A 27838-nucleotide genomic window follows, 5' to 3' on the forward strand; every position below is an offset into this window, starting at 1 on the left:
TTTTGGAGTTCCCATCATGGCTCATCAGAAATGAATCTGACTAGCATCCATGAGGATGTGGGTTCAATCCCTGGCCTCTCTCAATGGATTAAGGATCAGGCATGGCCATGAGCTGTGGTGCAGGTTGCAGATGCGATTTGGATCTGGCATTGCTGTGGCTATGGTGTAGGTCAGCAGCTGCAGCTCTGATTGGACCCCTAGCCTGGGAACCTCCATATGCTGCAGGTGCAGCCCTAAAATGACAAAAAAACAAATGTTTTTTTCATGTATTAAGATAACACAAAAGTTCAACTAGTTTGTACAATATTGAATTTTAATTTCAAATATCTGGAGTTACTCCTATTAGTAATTTCTAGTTTAATTGCCTTACGATCTAAGAATATACACTGTATGACTCAGTCTTTTGACATCAGCTGAGTTTTATTATGACCTACGTTATGGCTTATCTTATTGAATGTTTAAAGAATGTGGATTTTTCTAGTATTGTATGGGGTGTGCTATATGTGTATAATCAACTAGGTCCAATTGATTGGTTGATATTCAGTTCTTTGCTAGCCTTGCTGAGTTTCTGTGTACTAGTTTCACCTTAATGAGAGGGGTGTGTTGAAGTCTTCACCTATAATCGTGGATTTATTTTCTTTTTGTCAGTTTTGCTTTGTGTATTTTGGGCTTTGTGGTTAGGTGCATATATATAGGATATGGAGTCTTGGTGAATCAGTTCTTTTATCGTTAGGTATTACTCCATCTTTGTCTCTGGTAATGTTCTTGACTCTGAAGTTTATTTTGCTTATTAATGCAGCCATTCACTCTGGTTTTCCTTTTTTACTTAAATGATTTTGAGAATTGTACATTCATGTGCAATTGCAAGTAGAGTTCACTCCTAATTACTCCTGATGGTGCCATCTTAGATTCTAATACAGTACCACAACCAGGAAATTGATGCTGATTCTAATCTCAAATCTTACTCAGATTTATACAGTTTTACGTGTGCTGACATTTATATTAGTTAAATGCAATTTTATCACATAGGTATATTTTCGTATTTACCATCAGTCAAGGTAGAGAGCAGATCCACGAGGATCTCTTGTATTGCTCTTTTGTAATCACACTCACCTCCCACGCCCTTCCTCAGTATCCAGCTCCTAGCAACCACTAATCTAGTCTGTTTAATTTGGTTACTTCAGAAAAAGTTACATGAATGGAATAATACAGTATATACAACTTTTAGGGACTGGCTTTTTTTCACTCAGCCTAATTCCCTGGTGATTCATCCAAGTTGTATGTATCAGTAGTTCAGTTTTATTGCTGCATAGTATACCAACGGTTAATTTTATCAGGAACTAAAAATTATTTAGTGGCTTTCCAGAATGGCTGCATCATTTTGTATTCCCATAAGCAGCCTATAAATGATCCAGTTTCTCTACATTCTTTTCAGAATTTGATGTTGCCCCTGTTTTATTTTAACTATTCTGATGTGTAGCGATAGCTCATCATGGTTTTAATTTGCATTTCTTGGATGGTTGATGATGATGATGAAAATCTTTGCATATACTTGTTTTCTATCTTCTTATCCTCTTCAATGAGATGACTGGTCATGATTTTTGCCTATTATATAAATGAATTTCTTGCCTTTCCATTTTACTTTTGATTTGCAGTATGCATTTTTTTTTCATTCTTTGACTTGTGACCTAGCCACATGCATAATTTTAAAGTGGATTTCTTAGAGATCGCATACAGTTGAGTCAATTTAAAAATCTAATATGAAAATCTGACTTTTAATAGTTACGTTTAGAGCGTGTACACGTGATATTATTGACATACTGGGTTTAGGTCTACCCTTCCATTATCTGTTGTTCCCTATTTGTTTGTTCCTGTGGTGCTCTGCCTTATTTGAACATTTTCAGTATTCTCTGTTAATTGTAATTTTGACAGTATCTCGTTGTTGAGTGTTTTTAGTGGCTCCATGTATGACAGAGTACATATTTAACTTTTGAGCATATGGTTTATATCATCACTTCATTTGGAATTTAGAGCCATTATCTCATAAATCCCTTTACACTTCCTCCTTGATGCCATTGATGTGTATAACATCTACATTCACTGAAAATGTCATCAGGCACTTTTTGCTTTTAACCATCACACACATTTTAAAGGGCTCAAGAGAATAGGCTACATTTGTCCAGTTAGTTAGCATTTTGCTGCTTCTGTTCATGTTCCCTTCTAGTGTCATTTTCCTTCCTTCTGATGCTCTTCCTTTAATTATTCTTTAGGAGTAGGTTTGCTATGAATTCTCAGTGTTTGCCTTCATCTGAGAGTGTCTTTGTTTCACTTTTATTACTAATAGATGTTTTTTTACTCTAAGGTGAGATGACAGTTCTTTAAAATTTTTGTGCTATTTCTAGCCTTGATGTTTTGTATGAGATACCGCAATCATTCTAATCATTGCCATCATGTAAGATATCATTTTACTCTGGCTTCCTTGAAGATGGTCTTTTTTTTCCCCCTTTCAATTGTGGTAAGATACACATAATATAAAATTTGAAATTTTAGCCATTTTGCAGTGTGCAGTTCATTGGCATTAGTTACAGTCACAGTGCTGAACAGCTATTTCCACTCTTGGTACAGAACTTTTTCATCACCCCAAATGGAATGTTTTTAGTTCATAGCAGATTGTCTTAGGGTAAACCCCCCCCCCCCAAATCCATGATGTTTGTTTGGGGTTTGCTCAGATACTTGAATCAGTACATTTGTCTCTAGCCGGAGTTGAGAAATTTTCCACTCTTGTTTCTTCATGTATGTTTTTAGCACACATTTTCCTCTACATCTGTCAGGGATGTCGATGACAGGAATGTTAGGCCTTTTGTTACTCAATCACACGTCTCCGAAGCTCTACTCATTTATTTCTCAACCTGTTTTTCCTTCTGTTCAGATTAGATAATTTCTGTTGATTTATCTTCAAGTCTGCTGACTTTCATTAGCCATCTTCACTCTGGTCTTGAGTTTGTCCAGTGAGTTTTTAATTTTTGTCTTGTCATTTCTAGGTCTAAGATTTCCATTTTTTTCCTTTATATTGTCTATGTTTTGGAGATTCTTAGACATTTGTTTCAAAAATGTTCATGACGGGTCATTCAAACATTTATGTAAGAGCTGCCTTAAAGTCTTTGTCACATAATTTCAACATCTGTATCGTGTCGGCACTGGCATTTGATTATCTTTTCCTGTGTGAGTTGAAATTCTCATGGTTCTTAGTACGTTGAGTAATTTTGGAATCTATCGTGGGTATTTTGAAGATTACATTCTGAGGCACTGGGTTGTGCTTAAATCTTGTGAAGAATGTGTTTTTCTGTTTTTATTTTTTAAATCAGGCAGTTTACATGGTTAGGTTCAGGCTGCAAGTTCCAACCTACCTTCAGGGAGCTATTGTTCCAATATCGATCCATTTTGCAGAGTCATTGCAGTACTCTTTGGTTCTGTTCAGGGTATGTACAACCCACTGGTCAGTCTGTGACCCACCTCGTGGTCTATTTGTTGAGTTCTAGATCTTTGGTGTGTGAATTACAATCTGATCCACACATTCTTGACTTGATGGTTATCTTTGGAATTCATAAGCGATGTTACAAGGTCACTTTCCTGAGCATCTTCTTTTCTGCCCCCTCTCTAGTACATTTCAGTTCCTTAGAGCGAGCTTACCTTTTCAGTCCTCTAGGCTCTGCTGTGCACTTCACTGTGTGTGCTTTTTTTGGGGTCCAGCCAGTAGGAGGCGAGAGAGAGTAAAAGAAATAACAAGGATTGGCCTTGGTCTCTTGTGATCACACCTCCACCTAATGGATTCAAAGAGTCCCCTTTGAATGTTCACCTTTGCTGACCTCCATTACTGGTCATTGCCATGGAATTGCCTGGGGACAAAGTCAAGAGAAAACTGACAAAAGGAAGAAACAAAGAACAAAAGTGGGGCGTTTCCACACTCTGTAAGTGTTAAGTGTTGCCTTTTTTTGTTGGATGGGTGAGAATTGGAGGGCTCCTAGAGCTTTCTCAATGCCTATCACAATGCTTATTTCTAGATTTCCAGCTAAGGTTTAGGATAGAGGATACAGCTAGAAAATAAATGATAAACCCAATGGCAGTTCGATTGTACTTGAGATTACAGTCAATTTCAGAGCTTGATGTGCTGCTATTTTCAGAGTGTTTGTTTTTTGGCCACGTCCGCAGCATGTGGAAATTCCCAGGCCAGGGTTCAAAACTGAGCTACAGCAGTGACAATGCCTAATCCTTAAACACTAGGCCGCCAGGGACCTTGTAGAGTTTTCCAATGGCTGCTTTGTGTCATCTGCCCAGGTTTTATAGTTTTATTCAATAGTAAAGTGAGTGAAGTATGCTTATACCATCTTACCCAGAGCCAGAAATCTGCCCAATCAGCATTGATTTTTGAATAACAGAAGCGTTGACTTATTTTCTCTCACTAAAATAATCATGCATGTATATTTTGAGGAACATATTGATTTCTATACTGTCACTGAATCCTGCATGGTTTTAGGTCATCTGCATTATGAAATATAGTTAGGTTTCCACATGCACTCGCCTGTTCATTGCAGCACTATTCATAATAGCCAAGACATGGAAACAACCCAAATGTCCATGACAGATGATTGGATTACGAAGATGTGGTATATACACACAATGGAATACTACTCAGCCATAAAAAAGAACAAAATAATGCCATTTGCAGCAACATGGATGGAACTAGAGACTCTCTATACTGAGTGAAGTCAGAAAAAGAAAGACACATACCATATGATATCACTTTTACCTGGAATCTAATATATGACACAAACGAACCTTTTCACAGAAAAGAAAATCATGGACTTGGGGAATAGACTTGTGGTTGCCAAGGGGGAAGGGGAGGGAGGGGGATGGATGGGGTGCTTGGAGTTGATAGATGCAGACGATTGCCTTTGGAATGGATTAGCAATGAGATCCTGCTGGGTAGCACTGGGAACTATGTCTGGTCACTTAGGATGGAGCGTGATAATGTGAGAAAAAAGAATGTATACATGTATGTGAAACTGGGTCACCATGCTATACAGTAGAAAATTGACAGAATACTGTAAACCAGCTATAATGGAAAAAAATTAAAATGATTCTATTAAAACAATATATAGTTAGCTTTCTATGTGTATGGGAATATGGGAATCTAGGTAAGGGGGATAATTTTAAAAGGTATATGATAAATGCATATGTATACTCAAACTCAGGTGAAATACTGACTTTTGATGAGCTTAATTTAAAATCAGACTAATCCTTCAATGATTATGTAATCATTGCCCTCAACTCAAGGAGTGTCAAGCTGTGCTTAGGATGTTATTCCTGTTTTACAAGGTAAACATCAGTAATCCAAGAATATGAGTCTGTCAAATGTTTGAGATGAAAAACTTTAATTTTCCTACTTTACCATGTTCCATAGTCTTGACCATTAATAGATGAAGCTCAATAATGGTTGAGGAAAAGATAGCCAGAGGAGTTGGTGGTAGAGTTAGAAAACTGCTTTGTGTAGTAATATTTAGCTTATTTCCAAAAGGGATCAGAAGAGATAATGCTGCTTGGTAACTTGTAGTCCTGGGTCCATCAAGGAGACTCAACCTGTTGATGTTTTTCAAGGATAGACGAATACAGGGGGTTGGGTTACAATTGAAAGGACCAGAGAAGCAAATCCAGATCAGGGACTGCAGGAAACCAATTGCTTCTGTCTTAGTATCCATCTGTCCCTAAATTGCCCACTTGGTCATTACGGGGGACTGTGGCGCCATGCTACTCCCACTGCAGGCGCCTGCGTTGGAGGATTTTCCATGAATCTGTTGCTACCGTTGCTGTCAGAGTCAAAGACAAACGAATTCTACCACCCCCAGTTTCATCCAAGTGCTTCTTCAGTGAAACTAAACATAGAACCTTGGTGGCAAAAAATTTGAGAAATGGAACCTCCAGATTTCAAGTCCTTATGATAGGGATACAGCTTAGAAAAATAGAGAGGCTGCTAATTAATATAACTCTTTAGTTCACTGACATCTTTATTTATTTTTTATTATATAATGTGTCTGATAAATAAGATTCTAAGCTGCTCGAGGGTAGGAATAGGTTTTATAGGGAGTTCCTGTCGTGGCACAGTGGTTAACGAATCCGACTAGGAACCGTGAGATTGTGGGTTCGATCCCTGGCCTTGCTCAGTGGGTTAAGGATCCGGCGTTGCCGTGAGCTGTGGTGTAGGTTGCAGACATGGCTCAGATTCCGTGTTGCTATGGCTCTGGTGAAGGCCAGCAGCTGCAGCTCCAATTCAACCCCTAGTCTGGGAACCTCCACATGCCTCGGGTACTGCCCTAGAAAAGACAAAAAGACCAAAAAGAAAGAAAAAAAAGGAATAGGTTTCATATTCTTTATTAATGCCACAAAGAATAGCCCAAAGCCTTGTGCTTACTTAGTGCTTTTTTTTGTGTACTTGTGACCACAGCATCAAACATGGCTTCAAGGGAAAGATTGATTGCTCTTACTTCTGGTTGGTTCCAGGGCCATCAACTAAAAATGAAGGGCCTTTCCTTCAGTTCCTGGGGCAAGAGCTTGAGAAAATTTACTACTGTTTTCCGTAGGATTCCTGGGCTAGATCATCATTATAAAAAGCAGACACTGGTGATCCTGCAGGTTTGGTTCCAGACCACCACACCAAAGTGCCAGTGCATATAAAAGTTAGATTTACGTGATACTGTAGTATATTAAGTTTGCAATGGCATTGTGTCTAAAAGGAAATATACATGCCGTGATTACTTTATTCCTTAAAAAATACTGAACATCATTTGACCACACACAGGGTTGCCACAACCTTTCAGTTTATTTATTTTTTAAAAGGCGAAATCTGCAAAGGACAATAAAATTAAAGTGAAATAAAATGAAGTATGCCTGTATCACATTTATTTACCTTTTAAAAGACAAAACTGCCTTGTAATGAGACTTTTGAGGCACAAGGATATGCAGATAGATTCCCTAGTAGTTACCCAAGTGACCTCACATCTAGGGAATTACCTCTATGCATTTCCTATCTAATGAGACAAGGGGAGATGTCTCTTTCACCCTTTTCAGCTGTAGTGGAAAAAAATCAAAACATTCTGCTGTTTAAAACACAAACAGCATGGAGTTCCTGTCAGCAGAAATAGATCTGACTAAGTGCCCATGAAGACATAGGTTCGATCCCTGGCCTTGCTCGGTGGGTTAAGGAACGTGCATTGCCGTGATTGTGGAGTAGGTCACAGATGCGGCTCAGATCTGGTGTTGCTGTGGCTATGGTGTGGGCCAGTGGCTACAGCTCCGACTTGACCCTTAGCCTGGGAACCTACCTATGCCACGGGTGCGGCCCTAAAAAGACAAAACAAAACAAAAAAACCCTCAAAAAGACAATGCACTTTTTTAGTCTAAGTATTACAAATAATTCCAAAAAAAGGTTTAAAGCAAAAAAGTCACTCAAAACTTGTCTACTTAAATACTATAAATATTTTGACATATTTTGTTTTGATTTTTTTCAGTCTTTTTTTTTTTTTTTTTTTTTGGCCATTTCTTGGGCCGCTCCTGCGGCATATGGAGGTTCCCAGGCTAGGGGTCGAATTGGAGCCGCAGCAACGCAGGATCCAAGCCATGTCTGCAACCTACACCACAGCTCACGGCAACGCCGGATCCTTAACCCACTGAGCAAGGGCAGGGACCGAACCCACAACCTCATGGGTCCTAGTCGGATTCGTTAACCACTGTGCCATGAAGGGAACTCCTTTTGTGATCTTTAGTTTTCATAGATTATTGGATCTTCATGCTATGTATTATCTCATTAATTAGGTGTGCTGACTTGTACATTTCCTTAGTTTTGAATGTTTTGTGACACTAGGTCATGCTATGTGGCATTTTGTGCCTGAATCTTTTCGTATTTGTAATCATTTCCTTAAGATAAAGTTCTAGAAGGAAAACTACAGGGATCAAATAAATGAAGCATTTGTTTTTCTTATGTTCTTTCTTTAAAGTATATGCAGAAAAGTATATGCAGAAAAGTATGCATGTGTTGAGCTTACGAGATATTTAGATTCACACAGGCAGCCCCTGAAACATTGTTACCACCTTAGAAACCATCCTCTTGCCATTCCTTGGACTGGTTTTGCCAGATTTTGAACTCTGTATAAACGGCATATCATTGTCTATCCTTGGAGTTTGGCTTCCTTCCTGCCCTCCCCCTTCCAACACGTTTGAGAGATTCAATGATGCTAATATATTTATTTTAGACATCACATAGAATTTTATTCTGTGACTATAGACTAACCACGTTGTTGTTGGTGATAGGTTGTTTGTGTATTTTGGTATTGCGAGTAATGATGCTATGAAAATATTTTTATACAAATATTTGGCTACCTATATGTGTACAGTTTTGTTAGATACATGTATATCCACACAAACACACATACCCTAGAGGTAAAATTGTTGGGTTATGAAGATTTCATATATTCATTTTTGATAGGCATTGCCAAACAGATTTTGAAGCTAGCTGTACCTTTTTACACTACCGCTAAAAGTATATGAAGTTTCTCATTGCTCTGTATCCTTTTCAGCATTTGGCATTGTCAGATTTTTTTTTTTTTTTCATTTTAGCCATTCCGGTGGGTATAGTAGGATCTCATCCTGGTTTTAATTTACATTTCCCTGCCGTGGCCAAGAAGTTGATAATCTTTGTTAATGCTTAGTGGACATTTGGATACTCTCTTTTCAAATGCATCTTACTAACTTTTTTTTTCTTAGGAGTTCTTCATATACTTTGGCAATGAGGCCTTGATAGTGAGGTGTGTTAGCAATATGTTGGCCTACTCAGAGGTTTGCCTTTTTGCCCTCAGTCCAAGGAATGGCAAGAGGATGGTATCTAAGATGGTAGCAGTGATTCAGGTGCTGCCTGTGTGAATCTAAATATCTCATGAGCTGAACACATGGGTGCTTTTCTGCATATATGTTACACTTTAAAGAAAAAACATAGGAAAAACAAACGCTTCACTTATTTGACCCCAGTAGTTGCCTTCAGGTAAACAGGAGAGGTTAATATTAATATTCACAAATCCATCAGTCTTTTCCTCTGATGAATGCCATTTGTGTTCTGTTGAAGATTTTTTTCATCCCCAAATCCTAGTGATACTCTCCTATGAGTTTTCTGTGAACCTGATTGTTTTTCACATGTAGCTCTACAATCTACCTGAGGTTGACTTTTGTGTATGCTGTGAAATAAAGGGCCGCTTTTCCCCCTGATGCGTATCAAAATTGAACCAGCCCTTTGTTGAAAATACCCTCCTTTTTCAAAGGCCCCGAAGGGCCACCTTTGTCATATATCAACTTCTGCATATGTGGGCTCCTTCTTATCTCCTGGTGGAGTGTGAGGTGCTGCTGATGGGCTGCCTCCTCCTGTGGCTGGCTATCTTCATCGCTTCTCCCCCCTCTTTGCCTGGGCTCCCTGACCTGCTTATCTTCATTGTCGTCGTTGTCGTCGTCATGGTCTTTGGTTGTAAGATTTTAGTTGGGAGACCGGTACATAGCTCTCAGACCAAAAATAAGCAGCATTACCACTTGCTCCTGGTTCCTCATGAATTAGGCATTCTGCTCTGTCCCTGTGGACCTAAAAGGGACTGGCTTGGGGGACTTCCTTAGCATTTCTGAAAAGCTTATATGCCATGATTTTCTTTTCATTAGTTATCACACATGTATTGACTCAAATAATTTCAAGCCCCCAGTTTTAGCTATTAGTTTCTTCTTCCTCCTAAATTTTGCATGAGAGTGCCTGAGAGGAAAGATGGGCTAATTTAATATGATTTTTGCCTTCCCACTACCTCTTTCATTGTTGGGTAAAAGGCCATTTATAGTCATTAGAATTATCAAAAGTGAAAGAGTTAGGGATAGTTGTTAAAAGCTGGTGAGGAAAAGAGCAGAGGATTTGACTCATCTACAGAGTAATTAACCTCTTCTTAAGTACTCTGGAGGCAGTTTTGAGAGTGGATTAGAGTGCTAAGGGGTAGGTGGTTATTTTAGGAAACTGACTTTAAAATGATCCATTTTCCAATGTACATATTGGTATTCTCTAATTTCGCTTTGGAAAACCTTCAGATAGCCTCTCTCACAAGCAGGCATTAGTGTTTCCTTTCTTCTAATATCCCGAGATGAACTTGCAGAAGAGAAAGCTTCATCAAAAAATTGTCCCGAGTTTGCTCCATTTAAAAAATAATTAGGAACAATAAAAAGAGGGATAAACATTGCACATGGTACTTAAAAAAGAAACATCAGCCTCTTCTAACTCTGCACTACTTGCCAGTGTGCATGCATGTTTTTGCTTAAAGGTTAACTAAACTGTTTGGACATTTCTAATGGTTGGATATCCATCTGCTATATCTAGCTGATTAATGTGCTAAATTTTGGGAGAAAATTCTTTTAATTTCTTACGATGAGTGGAGAGTGGCTCGTTTTCCGACACAAAATTGCCGTATGAAGTTCGTGGCAACCCTGTGCCAGAGAAAGAGCTCTTGATTCTTTGAAACACAGTGAAACTTAGTTCTGTAACTACTGTTGGTATAGCAATGGCTATGTATAAAGGTTTTTTTCTTTTTTCTTTGCTTCTACAACCATACAGAAATGCTGTGAGGACAGAAATATTATGTTCTTATAAAGGAGAAAGCAGAAGCTCAGATTTCAAGGACTTGGGCCCAAACGGCGTTCAACTGGAAAGCTGGTAATTATGATAGCTAAGGTTTATTGAGTACATACTGTTTTCTGAGAAGATTTCTAAGTGCTTGATACATGTTAACTTTTAAAATCTTCACATTAGTCCTATTCCAGAAGTACTATTATCTCTGTTTTATCCATGGGGAAATTGAGGTATGAAGAAGCTAGTAATGTTTTCAGGATCCTGGTAAGTGCAGATGGAACCAAGCTTGGGCTGTACCACTGTGCTGTCATAACCAGGGCTTGGATGCATGTTTTTTACTTCAAATTCTGGGTCCTTGCTGCTCCAAAATAGTGTTGTGTAATAGCAATGCTGGTGTTGATGTATGCGGATTGAGATCCCCCACTCATCAGTCCTGGGTTTGGAATTGTAACCTTGGATCCTAAATCTGTTTCCACTCCATGTATGGCATAGTGGTAGGGAGAAAAATGTCTAAATGGATTTGAATTCATTTTCAGAATGGGGTTCCATTTTCTCCCCTCTCATCTTTGTTTTCACTATTTACCAATGCAGGCTCCTCGCTGCTCTCTGGACAGGTTCATTCTCTCTATGTAATTGCTCATGTGTCCCTCACTGCACTTCTCCCTGCTGCAGTCTCTCTGTCTGTCTGTCCACCCATCCATTCATCCAGAAGGGCCAACCTCATGCTCTTTCTGTGACGCTGAGAAACTCATTGCCTTTTCATTTCCCACAGAATTCATTGTCTGCTTTGCATATTCCCACAGAGAATTCTCCTCTGGCTTCTCTTTCCTGTAATGCTATGTATATGCATGTCATGTAGGGGTCCCAAACCTTAGATTTGAGGCTGCCTAGGGCCTGCATTCTGTTCTTTGTTTTGCACGTTTGTGAGTTTGTGCTGGGAATCGTGATTTGATTGCTAGTCCCTGCCTTGTGTTAGTTTGTCCCAATGACTGATTTTTAAAAAAATTTTAAGTCTTGTTCACTTGTAGGATTTGTCTCCTCAATTTTTTGTGCTTCAGAATTTTCTTACTTACTCTTGGCCTTTTGGTTCTCTTTATGAGATTCAAGACTGGCTTGTCATCGTCTGCAAAACAGCATGTTGTTTTTTGTTCTTGGTATTGCATTTAATTTATAGATTATTGGGAGCAGAATTGAGGTTATTTTTCAATTTTGAATCTACCTATTCATGAGCACCCTGTCTCCACTTACTCAGATTTTCCTTTATTTTTAACATAGTGATTTTACACCTTTTTTTTTTTTTTTTTTTTTTTAATTTCTTTCTGGGAAACTTGTACTACTTCTCATGTGCATGGGTTCATTGTTACACTTTCTCAACTATTTTATTTGATGATTATTATTTTTTTAATGGCTGCACCCATGGCATATGAATGTTTCTGGGCCAGGAATGGAATCCAAGCTGCACCTGTGACTTAGGCTAGATCCTTTAACCCATTATGCTTGGCTGGGGATTGAACCTGCACCTCTACAGTGACTGGAGCCACTGCAGTTGTATTTTTAATCCACTGTGCCACAATGGAAACTTCTCTCAATTATTTAATGATTTATAGCATTGCTTCTAGTTTTTTCATGTTCTATATGTACCAAGGGATCTTGTTAAAATTTTCTTCTGTTTTTAAATTCTATGACATTGCATATGTAGGCAACATAAAATGTACCAATAAGGACAGTTTAAAAGCTCTCATTTCTGATTCTTCACCTTTACTTTATTGGTTAGGACTTTGAGTGTAATGTTGACTAAAAGCAGTTTTAGAAGACATTGTTTTTTCCTCATTTTTTATGTTTTATCAATAATTACAATGTTTATCACAGTTTTCCCATATTAAAATAATAAACTTGAAATGTACCAAAGCATATATTAACTATGAATTTGTCTCATATTTCCAGCCTTTAATGACAAATACCACTTAGAATATGTTTGTTTCTCAAAGTTTATGTAGCTACCTCTATTGCTGTATATACACATTCACACACACATAATGCAAAATAACACATTTTATATATTCTTCATCTTTTTTGTTTTACAAAACAATAAAGGGTAATTTTGTAACACAATCTTTATAGAATCAGTTTCTTCTTAAGGCTCAGTAACACCTTATTTGGGTGTACCATGCATCTACCAGTTTCCCTGTTTTTGTACCATGAGGTTTCTTTCCGTCTCTTGGTCTCCCTCTCTCCCTCCTTCTGACTCTGTGTTTCTGTTCCCCTTTGGTGTTGTCTGTTTCTCTTTAGGCAATGCTGAAGGAAACATCTCTGCACCTATTTTCATAGATTTGTGTTATGTCCTGAGGACATGTTCCTAAAAAGGAGGTCTCTGGGTAAAAGATGGGCATGTACTTTTTAAACTTGATATTATGGGAACTTGGAGCAAAAGGAAGAACACTGTGTGATTCCTGATGCTTATGACCAGCTGCCATCAATTCATGGTCCTTCCAGCTTCAGGTATACTTGTCCCCACTTGCTTCCGGAAATGGAATTATTCAGAAGCAAGCCCCCAGCATTCTTAAATATTTCAATCTATATCTCAAGAATATAAAGTCTGTTTTCAGAGAAATGTAAACACAGTACCTTTATCATACCTGAGAAATAAATAGTGCTTGCTTTAACACCAGCAAATATCCAAGTGTGCAAATTTCTGATTGTGTCAATTTTTCTTTTCAATCTGGATCCGAATAAAGCCTGTACATTGTAATGGGTTTACTATCTCTTTAGTGTCTATTAATGCATAGGTTCGCTCTCCTTTTCTCCACTCTTCCTTGCAATTCATTTGTTGAAGAAAAATGTGCTCTGGAATTTCTCATTGTTGGAATTTGCTATATACCATGCTCTTAGGTTTTCTGTGTGTCCTATCAATTGGTAGTTAGGTCTAGAGCCGAACTGTCCAATAAAACAGCCATGTATGACTATTTCAAGGTAATTAAAGTTTATTTAAAACTTGAGTTCCTCAGTTGTACTAGCCACATGTCCAAATGCTTAATAGTCAAGCGTGGCTGGTGCCTACTGTGCTGGACAGCACCAGGCACACAGCGTTTCTGTGATGACAAATTTCATTCTACAGCATGCACAGCACTGCTCTAGAGCTTTGTGTGGATTTGTGGGGGTGGGGAGGTGGGTGGGAGGGCAAGAATTTTCAGTAATGCTGTGTTCTTCCATCAGGAGTTGTCTTTTTATGATCTTAGCAGTCAGATAAATACTACCCAGATGAACGATTACTTGTAAGATTTCCTGACTTGGCGATGTACTAATTCCTCTATTATTAGCTGTGGTACTTTGTTAAAGAGAAACTAGAGAGCTATGTAGTTTAAAATTGGAAAGGCATAAATGTTTGAGGTAGGTGCTGTGGTTTTTAAGATCTGCTCTGTCTTTATATGTCTTTTATCATTCCTAGTATAGTTTGTTTATATGCTCTCTCTTTTTTAAACCTTGCCACAAGGTCATATATCTTAATTTTTTTTTTTAAAAGCTTTTGACTTGCTTGATCACTTCTATATTTTATTTATTTTTTCTCATATCTTTATCATTTCCTTCCTTACCCTTTGAGATTTTCTCATCTTAAATTGGATGATTAGCTCATTGCTTTTCATTCTTCTCATCCCATTGAAAGAGTTGAGTTAACTATGTTTTCTACTTTAATCATAAACTTAAAGGACATGTTCTCTATGATAGGGACTACTTGAATTTTTATTGAGACATCATTTATAACTTAGTGTGTATGGTGTTAATCTCAGTAATTGTGTTTTGTGTGTATGTGAAAAGAATGGATGTATACTACTTCCTGGCTACAGGTTTCTGTGTATTTGGTTAGGGAGTCTTGTATAATTCTTTGCTTTGTTACTAATAGTTTATTTCTGGATTAACAGTGTTTCACAAAGGTGTGTTAAAAATCTTCCATTCCAATTTTGAACTTGTCAAGCTCTCCTCATAATTCTGTTAGTTTTTGTTTTTCCTTTTTAAAGCTATGTCATTCGGTGAACACGAGCGTATGATGGTTATGTGTTCATGGGTTGTTATATTATTATGTAGACTTGTTCTTTAAGCCTTAGATAAGTCTTGGCCTTAAATTCTACATTTTTGTGATATTGATAGAGCTGTATATTTGCCTGGTGCATGTTTTCTGGTCCTTTACATTTAGTCTTTCTTGGAGAGTTGTTTTGAATTTTCAGGCCTTTGTCAGATTCTCTTTTAGTAGGTACGTTTTGCAAGTTCACACTTACTATGATTGTATATCTATTTTTGAGTTATTTCTGTGTGGTTAAAATTTGTTTAGTCTTTCATATTTGCCTTTTTTTTTCTTTAATTTTTTCCCCTCATTTCCTGATGTGATTCCATAAAACTATGTCTCATTTTTTCCCCTTCTGCTGGATTGGAAGGCATAGATGACATTTCTAATGTTTTCTAGTGATTGCTTTTATGTGTCTAATATCCTAGTATTTTATAACTTTAATTTTTCTAAAAATAATCTATAGTTATTCACTTTGTTTATCTTCCTCCTGACTAGGAAAGGTCTTTAGCATGCTTTAACTCTATCCATTAAACAATTACCCTCGTCTTTTTTTTTTTTTTTTTTGCCTAGATTTTTAACTTTACCCAACTGAATTTAAAAGGTTATTAATTTCTCAGTCAATTAATCAAACTTGCTGATACTTTGCCAACTTCTTAGTGTTTCTAATGTCCCCATGCATTTTTTTTAAAAATCCATTTACTTCATTTTTTATTTTAGTTCTTTTGATTTCTGTTTTACCATGATTTTCCTTAGGTCTTTTTTTTCCCCTTTTCCTGAAGTAGACATTTAAAAACATTTACTTGATACAAAGAATACACACAGAAACACAGACTATACATGTGTGTTATGAAACATAATATTAAATGAATACCCAGTAATTCATCTCAGGCCTTTCTAATGCAGTTCAGTTTACTGTATATAATCCCTTATTTCCTCCCCAGAGGAAACCACTGGTCTGAATTTAGTCTTTTTTTTTTTTTCCTTAAAAACACACATTGAGTTTTTAAAAATAGGTTTAATAGATTTAGATTTGCTTATATTAGCACATTGTAGATAATCTTCTGTGACTTGTTCTTCATTCAAAACAGTGTCTCTATAAGATTGATCATTGTTACGTGTAGCAGTAGTTTTTCTACTGTAGCTATGAATATTACATTCTGCGTATACTATAGTGTTATTTGTCCTCCCATTAGTAAATTTTTGTGTTGGTATTTTTTGCTATCAATAAAAGTGCTTACAGGAACACTCTTTAGCAGGTTGACTGAGGCACGTGTTCAAGAGTTTCTCTAGGGCATATGCTTTGGAGTAAAGGTGTTTGCTTATGACTATGCCTAGGGACCCATCAGGTGATCAGATTCCATCACCGTTGGCTTAGATAGCTCCAGATTCCAACATCTTGTGGTTTACCCTTTTGTCAGTTGGCATTTTTGGTCTGCTTCTGGTCCATGAAGATGTTGATGGTTTTGTCGCTTGGCTTGGGATTTCTCTTTTAATCTTTCCAATGGGTTTGAAACAATGGGATCTATCACTTGGGAATTTATGGCGCCATCATGATAGGAAGTCACCAGCATTTACTCTTCAAATGTTGAGTGGTCAGAATGGAGCCCTTTGGAATTTTAAGGTTGAATTCTTCATATGATGAAAAAGCTGGTTTTCACAAATGGTGGATTTTGTCTGTAAGAAATAAAGAGAAGCAGCTTTATTATTCTGAGTTTAATGTATCACTGTTTGCCAACTGAGAGTGATTTTTGCTCCCAGGACATTTGCCCATGTCTAGAGATACTTGACATGAGCAGGAGGGGGTTCAAGATACTACTTGAATCTAGTGTCTAAAGGTCATGGATGCTACTCAACATCCTACAGGACAATGAGCAGGATAGCCTGCACAACAAAGAAACACTTGGTCTGATATAGCAATGGTGCTGGGGTAAAAATAAAGCTAAACATACAGATGTATAGGATGGCCTCCTATAAAAAAATTCTTTGTTTTAATATGTCAAGGGTGCTTGGGTAAGAAACTCTGATGTACATGAAGGCAGTTGGTCATCGTGCCCTGGAAGTGCCAACCCCAAAATGGGATGAATTCACAACATTATTTGCTTTTTCTTCTCATGCCGCATCTTTGGAAGTGTGTGTTCGGAATGCTCCGGTAATAAAGCTAACAAATTCCTTGTATAAATTCTATGAGGTGTTCGACTACTGGGAGATGAGAGATTAATGATCAAGCAGTAACATGGGCTGATCTGCTCAGCTATACAGAAAACATTTCTATTGCTGTATTGTGGTGGGTGTTCTTCCCGTCCTGAGTCGCTTAAGACTATGCTCTTCCCAACCACCTCAGCCTTTGGTCAGAAGTGAAAGGGAGGCCTTCTGCTATGCTCAAGGGACCACAGGGAGGGATGGCAGTGGTGGGATTTCACTAAATTTGAAGAGGGAAAAAGGGGGTCATACCTCCCACTGCTAGGACTTCCCAATAAATGTGAATGAGTAGGAAGTTCCCAAATCTGATTTGCTTCCTTTCTGTTCCAGGTCTCTCCCAGTGCAACTGCTGAAACCTGAGAGTCGGCTCTGGCAGAGGGAGGGAGGGAGGGAGATGGAGAAGGCAAGGCAGATACCAGCCCAATGTAATCAGCATTTTATTACCGTCCTCAGGAAGTAGGAATGGGGAGGGTGGGGGGGAAGTAGGCCTGAGCAAGGAAAGTTAATTATGTGAGGTTCTTTGACAGGAAATTACTAAATACAAACAGAGAGAAGAAACACATTTTAAAGCAGGGTAGGAAATCTCAAGTTACCTCTCTGTGTGTATTCAAAACCCCCAAAGCAAATTCTGAAAATAGCAGTTTAAACAAAAGCTATCTTATCTGATAAAAGTATTTCAAACACAAAGGGAAATTTATATATTGGGCAGACAATCTTAAAATAAACCGATTTTGCTGATAGCATTGCAAATTTAATTGTGGGAAAACCCCCTTTAGATGTCTGAATTTATCGTGTAAATGTTTTGAGTTTATTTTCAATCTGGCATTGCACTTCTATCAAGGTGTGTCATCCTGGAAAATTGTGTGTGTGTGTGAAACGGAAAAGTACCACTGGGTGGTTTTTTTTTGTGAGTATATCAGCGCTTTTTTGGCGTGTATTTGGTATTATCAGTATTTCCAGAAGAGTATTATATCAATACAGCATGAAGAACTGAGAAAGTGGTTCTAAAATAGTTATTTCCAGAGGTCATATATTTTAAATGTTCTCATTATTCTGTGATTGATAGAATGTCATTTACTGTTTTCTAACAGTTGGGAAAGTTTGCAGAATTTTTGTCAATGAGTCAAACATTGATGGTTGTGTTTTTCTTTAAAAGACTAAGTGATAAAGGAGCAGGACCTTTTCCTACCCTTAATTACTTCTGGTTCTCGAAGAGCCTACTGCTCTGTAGCCATTGCTGCAGACTTTGAAAGTGACCATTGAATATTCTGGTCCTTTTAATTAAGGCTACCATTCTTCCCTCTCAAACACATGCACACACACACACACACACACACACACACACACACACACAAATACGTAGATAGACATATTTATTTATGGCTTTTACAGGGAAATGTAGAACACAGTTTGTTTTCTCTCTCTCCATGCTGGGATTCTCTCAGGACATTTTTTTTTTTTTTTTAATTGTTGAGATATTTAAAAAACCATGTCATAGAAATAGTGTCTGAGCGAACATAAAATTGCAGTCTGTGGATAAAGTTACACATTCCAAGTTCAAAGAAAAAGCAATATTTTGAAAACTTAAATGGAGTTCGAAGTCTGCATTCCTTTGAAAAGGCCAACACCTGTGGAAGGAATGCAGGTTGTTTCCACTTGACCTTCAGCTGCGGAGCTGGGCAAGGTACTTAGGTATGATGGTGTCAAGTATGAGCCACCCTCTGCACAGTCGAGTCTCCCCGGGCAGCACCTGTCCTGTCTGCTGTCAGGGAGGCAAAGGATGGCAAACAGTCAGGAAGAGTCAGAATGCCTTCTAAGCCTTGCGTTGAAGAGCCTGCTTTGTATCCGATGAAGCCACACGGTGATGGATGAGTGGGCGTAGATAATGGGAAATAAGCCATAACCTCTCTAAACAATCAGGCTCACATTTGGCCGGTCCTGGGAACCCCCGGACAGTCAGCAGTAGACACTTAGGCTGAGTCCTCTGTGAGAAGCTGTTGAAGATTGAGACGTTGTTGATGTTCCAGACAGATTCTCATCGCGCATACATAATTCCCCAGGATGGAGTTTGCTGCCTTGAGTGGTGCTTCTCTTCTTTGAGGCTGTTTGCACTTGCTCAGCCGTTGATAGAGGGTGTCTGGGGGACTAGATGTGCAATGCAATGCTGGGAAGAAAGTTAGATGTAGAACATTCACCTGGACAAAGGCATTTGTTAGTCTAACATTTCTGATGTGAATGTGGGGAGCTCTGGCTCACCAGTCATTGATGCATCAATTCTTCATTTGTGTGTTCAACAAATAGGTCTTAATTGCCTTATGTATGCCAGGAACGGTTGTCAAGGCTGGGAATATAGTGTTGAGCAGTGGTTGATGTTGTCTGTGCTTCTTAGAGCTCAGAGTTTACTGGCTTGTGATCATGTCTCTTCCTAGAGCCAGCTCTGTGATCTTGGGTACGTGACAATTTCTCTCTACCTCAGTGTCTTCATATAAATTAAATGCTTTTCCCCAGTGAAATCATTCAGTGCCAACATTTTCTCAGTATACACTTTTGTTAAAAATTTTTATCCCCATGACCTTAGCTTGTTGATCGACCAAGTAATTGCGAGAGGTGCTACCGAATAGATGAGCTTAGATGGTTATATGCAAACCAGATCCACTGATTTTTCCATGTGAACTAGTTACCTTTCCTGAGTTAATACCACTTCTGTATCTTCCAGCTGTTTGAATGGTTCATGCCTAGATGCAGTTTCCTAAAACTCAAGGTTATTTTAATTTTAAAGAGAAAACGTGGATTTCCACAGATGGTGGTAACATTTAATAGTCCTAAAGCATGGTCTTCAAACACAAAATCGTTGTCATATGTCCTGTGATGAAACACTATCCCAGGTCGGTTGGTTGTTTTTAGCTCAAATTCAGTGCTGCCAGCAGAACTAGGTTTGGGACAGGGTTACAGAACCTTGGATCTTCTCCTCCCCAATTTAATATTATTGGTAATGTCGATGAACTCAGTCATAATGACATCAGTTGGTTTTGTAAATAAAGTTTTAATGGAGTTAGGCCCTGTCCACACATTGCACATACTGTTGATGGCTGCCTTGGGGCTACAAGGTCACAACTGAGTGCTTGAGACAAAGATAAAACCAAAAATATTTACAGTCTGGCCCTTAATGGAAAAAGTTCGCTTACCCTTGGCTTACAGGAGAGAATTGTAGAATTTGAAAGTCTGAAACCCTAGTTTTTAGGATTGTGCGGGGCCAGTGGACTCTTTTTCAGGAAACGTTGTTTGCCTTTTTTGGAAAATGCTGGTGAGCAATGAGCCTTGTTAACGTGTACTCTTGTGACTGCGTGCTGTAGAGACAGCAGAATTTGATGACTATATACCCCACAAGTTTTATTCTTTTGGGGGGGATTTTTAGGTTTTTATGAGTAACCTTGTCTGCTTTGGAACTGGGGCACCCTAAATTAGTGCTGAAGCATTTTATTCTGGTAAATAGTTGGTTCTGTGGAGCTCAAGAGCCTATCTTTTTTTCTTTGAGCTGTGCGGAGAGTTGAGAGAAAGCTTCAGCGGTGTGGGAGCACTGAGACCAGCTTACCATCTGCCCCAGTCATTTTCCGTGTTCATAGCTTAAGGAGCTCTAGGGCTGGTGCATCTGGCTTACAGGAGTGCTGAAGTCAAAACTGAAGAAAGTTCGGATTGCTCTAGTTCCTGGCGCTTCATCCAGGGAGCTAGAGCCAAGGTGGTGAGCTTAAATGCAAGACCTATCATAAAACTACCAAAGCTGAGGACTGGGAGTGTTGGTGTGGCAACTGGACGGTGGGGAGGAAACACCAGAGACTGCTCTTTGATGTTTTCTCAGGAATTCAGGTTGGGGTTGTGTAGACGCGTCAATTCCATTTTTAAGGGGCTTAAAGATGAGGCATATAGCTACTCAGTACATATTTACTACAACAAAAAACATGACGTGAAATAGAAAATAGGGTTGGTAGGATAGAGAGGAGTTGCTGTTGTGAATTCAAATTTGCGTTCTATGACCAGTACTAACAATTTCTGAGTAAATACTGGTTGATTTCATACACAAACCCCTTGGTATTGGAAGTGAACCAAAGAAAAAAAAATTTTTTTTTTTTGACTTGAAGCATCATGTTTATAGCGTTATTATGGGAAATTCTTAGTTTACTTTATCCACCACTGTTAGGCGACTACTATATACTATGTTTCCTGTCCTCTTGGGGCATCTATTCTATGGGGAATGACTTGGGATAACAAATACTTTCCTAAAAAGGTAATAAATGCCCCCAATGAACCATGTAATGGACTGTAAGAATACGGTGAGGAGGGGTGCCTGTTTAGAAAGGGGGAGGGGAACAGGCCCCTCAGATGTCCCAGAGGAGAAGAATGCTTTATTCTGACCCATCCCTGGGGCCGGCAGGGGGTGGTACTTTGGTAGAAGGGAGAGTGTATAAAGCCTGTGTACCTGCCTCTGAGGATGGGCTTGGGGCAGAAGCTCACACAGGGGTTGGTGGGGACCCCACCCCCACCCCGCAGCCTAACTTCACCCACTTTGGTTTTTCCCTTGCCCTGGTCCTGTCTGAGATAAGAGACACGCCCAAGGATCTTGGCTGTGTAAGACCAACTGCAGCCATCCTAAGACTGAGACAGATTAAGTCACGTCCCGTTTTGAAACAAACCCCAGATGCAGAGCATCCGTGAACCAGACAGACCACCGGGTCAGGGTTGCCTCCCGGGTCTCCGAGATGGCTTCTGCTCCTGTGCCTGGCAATTCGTAAGATTCCTCTTCCCAGGAGATTTTGTAATGAAGTGAGATAAAGGCAGGAAATCTGTAATAAAAAACTAACTTCCACGGATGCCAGATTATGGAGACAAAAAAAAAAAAAAAAACCCCAGCCCACAAAGTGAGGCAGTCTGGTGGGAAGAGATCAAAGGGCAGCATGTGACTGGGCTGGCGAGGGGCTCCTTTCCCAGGCCGTCCACATCCTGCCCCTCAGAGCGGAGACCAGCCTGGGAGGAAGTGGTGAGCAGAGGCCGAGGGAGAGTGGTTCTCAGGGACACGGTCTCCGTTCAAGGGCTCCAGGAGCTGGACTCTGCCGAGTATGGGGACTATAGGTGCCCCTCTGCTTGTGTTCACAGACAGGGCTCCAGGAGGCATGGTTTGCAGTTACCCTTCCAACCACTGTCAAGGTCCCTGGAATCCGGGAAAGATGTCAGGCACAGATAGACCCGGGAGGGGAGAGCCCTGACCGACAGCCAGCTGCGGATCAAATAGCCAGAGAGCCCTGGGACTGGCTTGCGGCAGGAATACCCTAATCTTGATTTCACTGTTTTTCCTCTCCCTAAAAGGGTGGGATGGGGTTGGGAGGTGGGAGGAGAGTCTGCAGTGGGGTTGCTGACACCATGTAAGGAAAACCTCAGAGCCTGCGATTCCCGTGTGGAGGGCTCAGCAAAAAGGCCAGCAGAACAAGCCTGCCTCTGTTCATTCCTCACCATGGCTTCTGCTGCCCAGTTCTCCAAAGGCAGGCAGGCAGCTGCTGCCAGTCGCTTCTGATAGAGGCAAGCCGAATGTTGGTGTAGCTGTGCTCTTGTTACCTGTTAATGCAAGTGGGCCAGGTGACTGCAGCCCTGACCAGGGGTGTGCAGACCCCTCCCACAGCAGGCTGGCAGCCTTCTGAGTGGCCGTGGAGGAGCCGTGCATTTCTGCTTCCCCTCTGGTCCTGCCCAGCTTCTGTAGATATACTTAGCAATGACAATGCTGGTTTGGGAATTTCCCTAGGATGGGCCAGGACTTGTTTCCAAAATAGCACCTTTCAAAGCAATGCAGAGACTTTTAGAAATTAGATAATTGTGTGATATTTATAAAATGAATTACGTTGTGCTAACAAAGTCTGGGCAGCTGTTTTTGATGCTTAAGTAAATAACACCTTATGATTCATGAAGGTTGGGGGAAGAGGGAAAGACCTTATAAAAGTTGCTACTTTACATCTGAGTCTGCGAAAGATGTAAACTCACAAAGATGCTATAACACAGTTTGAAGGTAAAATGTTTATGTCTGGGCGCGCATGGCGTGGTTCTGCCGTTGTTTCATTCGTCAGACACTTACTGAGCATTTAAACTATGCTTGCCCATGTATGCAGAGAGACACAGAGATAATGCTTTATTGCTCTTGTCCTCCATGAATTCTCACTCTAGGGAGGGGGGCAGATGTATAAACAGATAATTGCAATACAGTGAGCTAAGTGCTAACAGAAGGATAAAAGGAAGGCTATAATGGTATGAGGAGTATATCCATTTACAGTGAAAATGGAGAGGAGGGAACAGTGTCACAGAGGAAGTGATATTTGAGCAGGATGCGATGAAAGAGGAGGCATTTTGAAAGCAGTTGCCTTCTTTTGGCTTCTCCTATTCTTGAGCCAACTCTTGACCCCAGGGCTTTTGCACAGTCATTTCCCTCTGCCTGGAAAGCTCCTCCCATGCCTCTTCCCTGGTTCAGTCCTTTAGATCCGGGGTCCCCCATTACTTCCTTAGGCAAGTCTGACTTCTCTAAGTCACATCCTTTCCAAGAGAAGAGCTCAGTCATCAAGTACCTTTTCTTCAGAGCAGTCGTCACAGCTCTGCTTTGATGTAATTGGCGTGATTATTTGAATGATATCTTTCTCCCACTCCACAAAGACTGTCGTTTTGTTCAGCTTTGCTTCTTGACTAAATATTTGTTGAATGAATTAGATGAAGGGCATTCCAGGTGTGAGAAAATATTTTATGTTCAGCCAACGGTAAGTGGCTGAGTTTGTTGGATCTTGGGTGTGTGAATTGGGGGAGGCAGAAAGTTAAGCCATTTAAGGACCTTTGAAGATCTTAGCTTCTGTTTTATGTACTAGCTCAGTTAATATTTTAAAATAGCAAGACATTTCTAAGATCTTCCTCTCAATTATAATAGTATCATTAGATGGTTAAATTTGTAGATGAATGCTAAAATACTTAAAAATTTTTTGTTTGTGGTTTTAGAGCTTAAATAGATATAATTTAAAAATTGTGATTAAAATATAACTTATATACAGGAAAACATACAGTATATAAACATACCTGGCCCAAAGTGAAAATGTGTTTACCGCCCACCCAAGTCAGGAAATAGGTCTGGGGGCTCCCATTGTGGCTTAGTATAAGTTAACGAACCCGACTAGTATCCATGAGGATGTGGGTTCAATCCCTGGCCTTGCTCAGTGGGTTAAGGATCCGGTGTTCCCATGAGCTGTGGTGTAGGTCACAGACTCAGGTCAGATCTGGTGTTGGTGTGGCTGTGGTGTAGGCTGGCGGCTACAGCTCCAATTAGACCCCTAGCCTGGGAACCTCCATGTGCCGCAGGTGTAGCCCTAAAAAGACAAAAGACCACAAAAAAAAAAAAAAAAAAAAAAGTCTGCATCTAGGAGCCTGATTTAGGAAAATCAGTGTGTGTGCTGTGTCAGAAGTATGAAGGGTGAGATAGAAGATTGCTTGCCAGATTCTAAGAGTGCAAGCTTCTTGGAGAAAGAAGTGTTTTTATCAGGCTTCTAGGCTACTCATGAACTTGAAAAAGTGCCGTGTGAGAAATAGAAACCCTATCATCCCCTCACATTTTCCCAAGCAGGGCTGGAGTGCTGAGTGGGGGGTGAGCCTCAGAGGGGACAGCTTGGGTATTTTCAAAGAAACCTTAGCTCCTGGCTCACTCCTTACCGAGAACCCTGCTTCCTTAGCACGTTCACTGATATGGAGCTCAGGGCTGAGCTGACATCTTGTCACCCCAGCATTGTACAGGGAGCGTGTTGACTCAACCAGCTTCAAGCTCACAGGTGACTTTGGGGTCACCTATAAAAGAGTTGTGCTAGAGTACATGGGTCTAAGTGCCTGCTCTGTCACTTATTAACTAGGTGTTCTCTAATCATTTTTAGTTCTTTGCTGTATCTGGTGCCTGATTTATTACATGGGGATGATAATGTTATGTACTGCACGGAGTTTTGAGATTTGATACATTCTTACATGTAAAGTGCTTTTAACACAACCCAGCCTGAAGAAAGCTCTCAATATAAAAGGCTTTGTAGTTGAAAAGACCTTCTTGTTTTTGCCTTAGAATAATGTGGGCTTTGTTAAGGGGCGACCAAAGTCATTTGAGGATTTTTGAGAGAGAAGGTAGAAGGAGAGTCAATATTATAATTTTTGTAAAAGACAATGTATGAAAGTAACAACTGCCTTTGTAAATGATACTCAAAACAGGATGATTTTCTAGACCAGGGCTTCTGCATAAAAATGGAGTCACAGGTGTGGGTGGAATGCATCTTAGGAAGAAACAGGCAGAATACATGTTAAAAAGGAACATCAATATGCTCTTCAAGATTATAAGCCAACATTGGCGTTGTCGTTGGGGGTGGGATGCCGTAAGGAAACGATAAGAATGGTGATGATGGTAAGAATGATGTGTAATCAACAACCACCGTAGAAGGCATACCTGTAATTCTTAGCAGAAATATCAGGGGAAAGAGATGAATAGGAGTGACTCAGAGACTGAAACTGAATTCAGGTTATGGCTGGAGAATAAGGGAATTCAAAATTAGCCTAGAGAGGCAAAGCAATGATTGGGATAGCAGCACTGAAACGGAAGTACTGCTTAGATAGGGTAATGGCAAGACAGCAGATAGAAAGAGCATATAAACAGGTTTGTGTGTGTATGTATATATCTCTCTGTCATATCAGGTACCATGTTCAGAGATTTCCAATATCGCTATTCTGAAGACAATTTTTAGAACTTAATATCATTAGCCCCATTTCACAGACGGGGATACTGAGGCCAAAAACTTAAGCATCTTGACAACATGTCCAACACCATGTAGACATTGAGCAGTAGAACTGCGGTTGAGACCTAATGATGTCTGAATGTACACCTGAGTCCCGTCAAACTCTAGTATATCCATTCTCTTGTATTTATTAAGGAGATAGGTGTCTGTATTTAAAAACAAAACAACACCTGTCCAATTGAAGGTAGAAGCACTAAGAACAACATTTGGAAAAGATTAAAGGGGTGAGAGAAAGAAGTGATATTACTCCGGTTCTGTATCACAGAGTGCCAGGTCAGACAGAGGGGGTTTTATGATATTTTTTCGAAGCTTGAGTTACAGAATTAACAAGGGAGGTGAGACTTCAAATGTCCAGACCTTGCAGTGAATTTTGTTTTGGCTCAGAACACCATGTGGTAAAATCTAGACTTGCCTGTCGAACAATTTTAATCCTTCAAGGGTTAAAAAAATAACCAAGGAAGCTAGAACACAAAGTTTAACTTCACAAGTGAAGAACATTCAAAATTGTTCTGGGAAGTGGCGGAAACCTGGGCAAAAGTCACATTATTTCAAAGCTCAGGGAACGATGAGTTGGTAGTACAGTTTTTATCTGTGCTTGAGATGCCGAATGGCTAAGAAGGTTTCTGTTGAATATCGATTTTGAGACCCATTAGGGAATTTAGGTTTCTGGAGGTGTTGGGGTGGCAAGATGGCTTCATGTGTACTAAGTCTGCTCTAGCCTCTAAGAGTGAGAGTCCATCTACAGAATACATTTGCAATATATCAAGCTTTTTATTAGCTAAAATGTTAAGGTATTCTGTTCATATGACAAGTCAGGGCTTTCCCACTCAATGCTTATGCAGTTCATTTTAAAAAATCTTAAATGAAGGATTTTGTTTGTTTCTACTAAACTCTGATGTGAGCTGGTACCCACTGCTTCCTCTTGTCAAGATTTAATTCAGTGGGTATGTGTGTAAAGGCCCTGGTGTGCAGAACTCTTGTGCTAAATGATGTAGGGAGATGATTGATGCAAGAGTCTCAGTTTGGGGGTTAGCGATGACTTTAAAAAAAACCAACAAAAACAAATGTCTGTTAAAAGTTTTCCCTGTTAGAAGAGGGAGAGAATATATTCAGTTGTGTGCAGTCAGAAAAGATAACCAGATAACCTCTACACTGAGAAGACAATGGTTACATTCTGTCTTCCTGCCCTAGAAGCCAATATAGTGCCAGGTGCACAATCAATCGAAAGCGGCACGTAATAGGTGATAAACGTTTTGTTAGGGAAACTTAAAAAATGGGTCTTGAAGGAAAAACAGATTTTGATGGTTCAGAAAGGGATGGATGGGAATACATGGTAGTTGAAGGGCAAATGTAGGTAAATACACAGCTCCAAGTCATAATGAGCTTTTCGGTAAAGGTGAATTGGTTAGTTTTTGTGGTATATGGGGGTATATTTTGGAAACTTCAATGCTTAACATATTTATAAGTCCATTATTTTCAATATCTTATGCCATTCAAGTCATTAAAACAAATATTGTGAACAGATCACTGACTTAAAGATACTCTTAAATCTTTAGATTTTCAATCTGATATTTTCAGATCTATTTAAAATACTCACTATACCACGTGCTTTCACCTGGAATTGTTTCCCTTCTGCCTTAAAAGCTCCTTTGAGAATTTCTTCAGTTCAGGTCTCCTGGTGATAAGATTCCTCAGATGGTATATAAAGGACTTTATATTGTCTCTTTTTTGCAGGGTGTTTTCATTGGGTACAGAATTCTTGGAAATTACTTTCAGTGCATTAAAAATAGCATGTCTGATATTGTGTCTTCTGGCTGCCCTGATTCTTTAGTCTTATTTTTGCCATTCGAAAACAGTCTCCTCTGTTAACTCTCTACCTCTGCCAACCTTTCAGCTTTAATAATGTTCACTATGTGTTTCTGCAGTTTTAAGGTTTTGGTTTTTTTGTCTTTGGTTTTCAGCAGTTTTTCTATAATGGTCTAGGTATGAATTTCCTTGGGTTTACCTAACTCAATGTGTGGCACTTCTTGAACCTTTGGCTTTGTTGTT

The 27838-nt window shown here is 39.5% G+C and overlaps 1 long non-coding RNA gene across 3 annotated transcripts in view; it reads left to right on the forward strand.

Annotated features, from left to right (window-relative positions):
• Window positions 1-27838, forward strand: part of LOC100512907 (uncharacterized) — a 1315914-nt gene that overhangs the window by 211924 nt on the left and 1076152 nt on the right. For all 3 annotated transcript variants that reach the window (NR_201444.1, NR_201443.1, NR_201445.1), the window contains 1 exon segment: window positions 10679-10777. This is a non-coding gene — a long non-coding RNA (uncharacterized LOC100512907).

Source organism: Sus scrofa, chromosome 7 (genome assembly GCF_054392235.1).
Source record: "Sus scrofa isolate SSC_HxYL_T2T_F1_AM1 chromosome 7, Sscrofa_HxYL_maternal_Yorkshire_Landrace_v2.0, whole genome shotgun sequence".
Lineage (NCBI taxonomy): Eukaryota > Metazoa > Chordata > Mammalia > Artiodactyla > Suidae > Sus > Sus scrofa.